Below are 6,452 nucleotides of genomic sequence, written 5' to 3'. Positions count from 1 at the left end.
CCTGACTTCGGTGGTGGGAAAGATGCTGGAGTCAATTATTAAAGAGGTAATAATGGGGCATTTGGATAGCAGTAAAAGGATTAGTCCAAGTCAACATGGATTTATGAAAGGGAAATCATGCTTGACTAATCTTCTGGAATTTTTTGAGGATGTGGCAAGTAAAATGGATGATGGGGTGCCAGTGGATGTAGTGTATCTAGACTTTCAGAAATCCTTTGATAAGGTCCCGCACGGGAGACAGGTGATCAAAATAAGAGCACATGGTATTGGGGGTAGGGTGTTGACATGGATAGAAAATTGGTTGACAGACCAGAAGCAAAGAGTAGGAGTGAACGGGTCCTTTTCAGAATGGCAGGCAGTGGCGATTGGAGTGCCACAAGGCTCGGTGTTGGGGCCGCAACTGTTTACCATATATATTAATGATTTGGAAGAGGGAATTAGGAGCAACACTAGCAAGTTTGCGGATGACACAAAGCTGGGTGGCAGTGTGAACTGTGAAGAGGATGTTAGGAGGTTGCAGGGTGATCTGGACAGGTTGAGTGAGTGGGCAGATGCGTGGCAGATGCAGTATAATATAGATAAATGTGAGGTTATCCATTTGGCGGCAAAAACAAGGGGGCAGATTATTATCTCAATGGGGTTAGGTTAGGTAAGGGGGAGGTGCAGCGAGACCTGGGCGTCCTTGTACACCGGTCACTGAAAGTTGGCTTACAGGTACAACAGGCAGTGAAGAAAGCTAATGGAATGTTGGCCTTACATAACAAGAGGATTTCAGTATAGGAGTGAAGAGGTTCTTCTGCAGTTGTATAGGGCTCTGGTGAGACCACATCTGGAGTATTGTGTACAGTTTTGGTCTCCTAATTTGAGGAAGGACATCCTTGTGATTGAGGCAGTGCAGCGTAGGTTCACGAGATTAATCCCTGGGATGGCGGGACTGTCGTATGAGTAGGCTTGTATTCGCTGGAGTTTAGAAGGATGAGGGGGATCTTATAGAAACATATAAAATTATAAAAGGACTGGATAAGCTAGATGCAGGAAAAATGTTCCCAATGTTGGGCGAGTCCAGAACCAGGGGCCACAGTCTTAGAATAAAGGGGAGGTCATTTAAGACTGAGGTGAGAAAAAACTTTTTCACCCAGAGAGTTATGAATTTATGGAATTCCCTGCCACAGAGGGCAGTGGAGGCCAAGTCACTGGATGGATTTAAGAGAGAGTAAGATAGGGCTAGTAGAATCAAGCGATATTGGGAGAAGGCAGGCACGGATTATTGATAGGGGACGATCAGCCATGATCACAATATATGGCGGTACTGGCAATAAAGGGCCAAATGGCCTCCTCCTGCACCTATTTTCTATGTTTCTATCACCCATTCCTTTTCTCCAGAGATGCTACCTGTCCCACTGAGTTACTCCAGCATGTTTAGTCTATCTTTGGAATGAGTGACGTTTCTGGTCAATGGTATATGTAATGGAGGTGCTAATACAACTGGGTATAACACTAGCAAACCCATATTTATAAATGTACCAAGAATGTGTTTAGAGTTTTGCGGTGTTTTTGTTTTTTTTGTACATTTTTAATTACAAATAAATTTATGTTTAGAATTTAAGAAGTTTCTCTTCAGGAATATAGGCTTCTACTAGACTAAGTGGGACCCGTTGGGTCCCATGTTCACACGGGAGGGCTGGTCCCCCGACGCAATATTCCACCTCTCCACCAATTCCAATATTAGTGGCCAGTGGGGGTGCTTTCTGGAGTGCTGGTATGGGTTCTTGGGGTGGCAGCTCAGTCCCTCAAGCCTGATCTGCTGGCAGCTCACTCACGGCTGGTGGGCTGGCAGTTGACTCATGACTATTCCTTGAAATTCCATTTCAAGCAGGGTGCAAGGCCACCAAATTCAAATCCATGTTCCTACCATTTCAAGCAGGGTGCAAGGCCACCAAATTCAAGTGCAGTTTCTTACCACTATGAGCAGGGTGCAAGGCCACCGAATTCAAGTGCTGTTTCCAACCACTTCAAGCTGGATCCAAGGCCACCAAATTCAAGTGCAGTTTCATACCACTTTCAGCAGGGTGCAAGGCTACCAAATTCAGTGCAGTTTCATACCACTTCAAGCAGGATGCAAGGCCGCCAAATTCAAGTGCAGTTTCATTCCACTTCAAGCAGGATGCAAGGCCACCAAATTCAAATGCAGCTTCATACCATTTCATGCAGGGCGAAACCACCATAAAACCACACAAAACACCAAACTCACAGTTCAGTAAACATTCAGTGTGTTCAGTTGATTCACAGCTCAGACAGTCATGACCTCTCCCATCATGCAGAGACTGAGCCACACCCACACTTCCGGGTTTTATTACCCCTCCCCCTCCCACCGGAAAAGGTGCGGCTTTCAGGGCGTGATTGACAGGAGAGAGATTCTCAACATTTTTTAAACACTAATAACACTTTTATTTTTCATTGATGGGAAGAATTCTCTGCACCTGCTCAGCGGAGGGGGGACTGAGTAAGATGGCCAACAATCACAGCCGTAAGTGGTAGCGTTTTATCTAAAATCAATATGCAGTGCAAACAGGAAGTAAGTGCATTTGCAATAGTGCCTTTTAACTTCAAGCCAAAGCACCCAAGCCACCATTTGCAGTAAGTAGTGCCTTTCAACTTTAAACCAAAGCACCCAAGCCACCATTTGCAGTAAGTAGTGCCTTTCAACTTCAAGCCAAAGCACCCAAGCCACCATTTGCAGTAAGTAGTGCCTTTCAACTTCAAGCCAAAGCACCCAAGCCACCATTTGCAGTAAGTAGAGCCTTTCAACTTCAAGCCAAAGCACCCAAGCCACCATTTGCAGTAAGTAGTGCCTTTCAACGTCATGCCACCATTTGCAGTAAATAGTGCCTTTCAACTTCAAGCCAAAGCACCCAAGCCACCGTTTGCAGTAAGTAGTGCCTTTCAACTTCAAGCCAAAGCACCCAAGCCACCATTTGCAGTAAGTAGTGCCTTTCAACTTCAAGCCAAAACACCCAAGCCACCATTTGCAGTAGGTAGTGCCTTTCAACTTCAGGCCAAAGCACCCAAGCCACCATTTGCAGTAAGTAGTGCCTTTCAACTTCAAGCCAAAGGACCCAAGCCACCATTTGCAGTAGGTAGTGCATTTCAACTTCAAGCCAAAGCACCCAAGCCACCATTTGCAGTATGTAGTGCCTTTCAGCTTCAAGCCAAAGCACCCAAGCCACCATTTGCAGTAAGTAGTGCCTTTCAACTTCAAGCCAAAGCACCCAAGCCACCATTTGCAGTAAGTAGTGCCTTTCAACTTCAAGCCAAAGCACCCAAGCCACCATTTGCAGTAAGTAGTGCCTTTCAACCAAGCCAAAGCACCCAAGCCACCATTTGCAGTAAGTAGTGCCTTTCAACTTCAAGCCAAAGCACCCAAGCCACAACTTGCAATAGGTAGTGCCTTTCAACTTCAAGCCAAAGCACCCAAGCTACCATATGCAGTAAGTAGTGCCTTTCAACTTCAAGCCATAGCACCCAAGCCACCATTTGCAGTAAGTAGTGCCTTTCAACTTCAAGCCAAAGCACCCAAGCCACCATTTGCAGTAAGTAGTGCCTTTCAACTCCATGCCACCATTTGCAGTAAATAGTGCCTTTCAACTTAAAGCCAAAGCACCCAAGCCACCATTTGCAGTAAATAGTGCCTTTCAACTTAAAGCCAAAGCACCCAAGCCACCATTTGCAGTAAGTAGTGCCTTTCAACTTCAAGCCAAATCACCCAAGCCACCATTTGCAGTACGTAGTGCCTTTCAACTTCAAGCCAAAGCACCCGCCACAATTTGCAGTAAGTAGTGCCTTTCAACTTCAAGCCAAAGCACCCAAGCCACCATTTGCAGTAAGTAGTGCCTTTCAACTTCATGCCACCATTTGCAGTAAGTAGTGCCATTCAACTTCAAGCCAAAGCACCCAAGCCACTATTTGCTGTAAGTAGTGCCTTTCAACTTCAAGACAAAGCACCCAAGCCAACATTTGCAGTATGTAGTGCCTATCAACTTCAAGCCAAAGCACTCAAGCCACCATTTGCAGTAAGTAGTGCCTTTCAACTTCAAGCCAAAGCACCCAAGCCACCATTTGCAGTAAGTAGTGCCTTTCAACTTCAAGCCAAAGCACCCAAACCACCATTTGCAGTAAGTAGTGCCTTTCAACTTCAAGCCAAAGCACCCAAGCCACCATTTGCAGTAAGTAGTGCCTTTCAACTTCAAGCCAAAGCACCCAAGCCACCATTTGCAGTAAGTAGTGCCTTTCAACTTCAAGCCAAAGCACCCAAGCCACCATTTTCAGTAAGTAGCGGCTTTCAACTCAAGCCAAAAACCCAAGCCACCATTTACAGAATGTAGTGCCTTTCAACTTCAAGCCAAAGCACCCAAACCACCATTTGCAGTAAGTAGTGCCTTTCAACTTCAAGCCAAAGCACCCAAGCCACAATTTGCAGTAAGTAGTGCCTTTCAACTTCAAGCCAAAGCACCCAAGCCACCATTTGCAGTAAGTAGTGCCTTTCAACTTCAAGCCAAAGCACCCAAGCCACCATTTGCAGTAAGTAGTGCCTTTCAACTCCATGCCACCATTTGCAGTAAATAGTGCCTTTCAACTTAAAGCCAAAGCACCCAAGCCACCATTTGCAGTAAGTAGTGCCGTTCAACTTCAAGCCAAAGCACCCAAGCCACCATTTGCAGTAAGTAGTGCCTTTCAACTTCAAGCCAAATCACCCAAGCCACCATTTGCAGTACGTAGTGCCTTTCAACTTCAAGCCAAAGCACCCAAGCCACAATTTGCAGTAAGTAGTGCCTTTCAACTTCAAGCCAAAGCACCCAAGCCACCATTTGCAGTAAGTAGTGCCTTTCAACTTCATGCCACCATTTGCAGTAAGTAGTGCCATTCAACTTCAAGCCAAAGCACCCAAGCCACTATTTGCTGTAAGTAGTGCCTTTCAACTTCAAGACAAAGCACCCAAGCCAACATTTGCAGTATGTAGTGCCTATCAACTTCAAGCCAAAGCACTCAAGCCACCATTTGCAGTAAGTAGTGCCTTTCAACTTCAAGCCAAAGCACCCAAGCCACCATTTGCAGTAAGTAGTGCCTTTCAACTTCAAGCCAAAGCACCCAAGCCACCATTTGCAGTAAGTAGTGCCTTTCAACTTCAAGCCAAAGCACCCAAGCCACCATTTGCAGTAAGTAGTGCCTTTCAACTTCAAGCCAAAGCACCCAAGCCACCATTTGCAGTAAGTAGTGCCTTTCAACTTCAAGCCAAAGCACCCAAGCCACCATTTGCAGTAAGTAGTGCCTTTCAACCAAGCCAAAGCACCCAAGCCACCATTTGCAGTAAGTAGTGCCTTTCAACTTCAAGCCAAAGCACCCAAGCCACAACTTGCAATAGGTAGTGCCTTTCAACTTCAAGCCAAAGCACCCAAGCTACCATATGCAGTAAGTAGTGCCTTTCAACTTCAAGCCACAGCACCCAAGCCACCATTTGCAGTAAGTAGTGCCTTTCAACTTCAAGCCAAAGCACCCAAGCCACCATTTGCAGTAAGTAGTGCCTTTCAACTCCATGCCAGCATTTGCAGTAAATAGTGCCTTTCAACTTAAAGCCAAAGCACCCAAGCCACCATTTGCAGTAAGTAGTGCCTTTCAACTTCAAGCCAAAGCACCCAAGCCACTATTTGCACTAAGTAGTGCATTTCAACTTCAATCCAAAGCACCCAAGCCACCATTTGCAGTAAGTAGTGCCTTTCAACTCCATGCCAGCATTTGCAGTAAATAGTGCCTTTCAACTTAAAGCCAAAGCACCCAAGCCACCATTTGCAGTAAATAGTGCATTTCAACTTCAAGCCAAAGCACCCAAGACACCATTTGCAGTAAGTAGTGCCTTTCAACTTCAAACCAAAGCACCCAAGCCACCATTTGCAGTAAGTAGTGTCTTTCAACTTCAAGGCAAAGCACCCAAGCCACCATTTGCCGTAAGTAGTGACTTTCAACTTCAAGCAAAGCACCCAAGCCACCATTTGCAGTAAGTAGTGCCTTTCAACTTCAAGCCAAAACACCCAAGCTACCATTTGCAGTAAGTAGTGCCTTTCAACTTCAAGCCAACGCACCCATCCACCATTTGCAATAAGTAGTGGCTTTCAACTTCATGCCACCATTTGCAGTAAGTAGTGCCTTTCAACTTCAAACCAAAGCACCCGAGCCCCCATTTGCAGTAAGAAGTGCCTTTCAATTTCAAGCCAAATCACCCACCACCATTTGCAGTAAGTAGTGCCTTTCAACTTCAAGCCAAAGGACCCAAGACACCATTTGCAGTAGGTAGTGCCTTTCAACTTCAAGCCAAAGCACCCAAGCCACCATTTGCAGTAAACAGTGCCTTTCAACTGCACACCACCATTTGCAGTAAGTAGTGCCATTCAACTTCAAGC

Source organism: Amblyraja radiata, chromosome 2, assembly GCF_010909765.2.
Source record: "Amblyraja radiata isolate CabotCenter1 chromosome 2, sAmbRad1.1.pri, whole genome shotgun sequence".
Lineage (NCBI taxonomy): Eukaryota > Metazoa > Chordata > Chondrichthyes > Rajiformes > Rajidae > Amblyraja > Amblyraja radiata.
Note: the sequence above shows the minus strand (reverse complement) of the source record.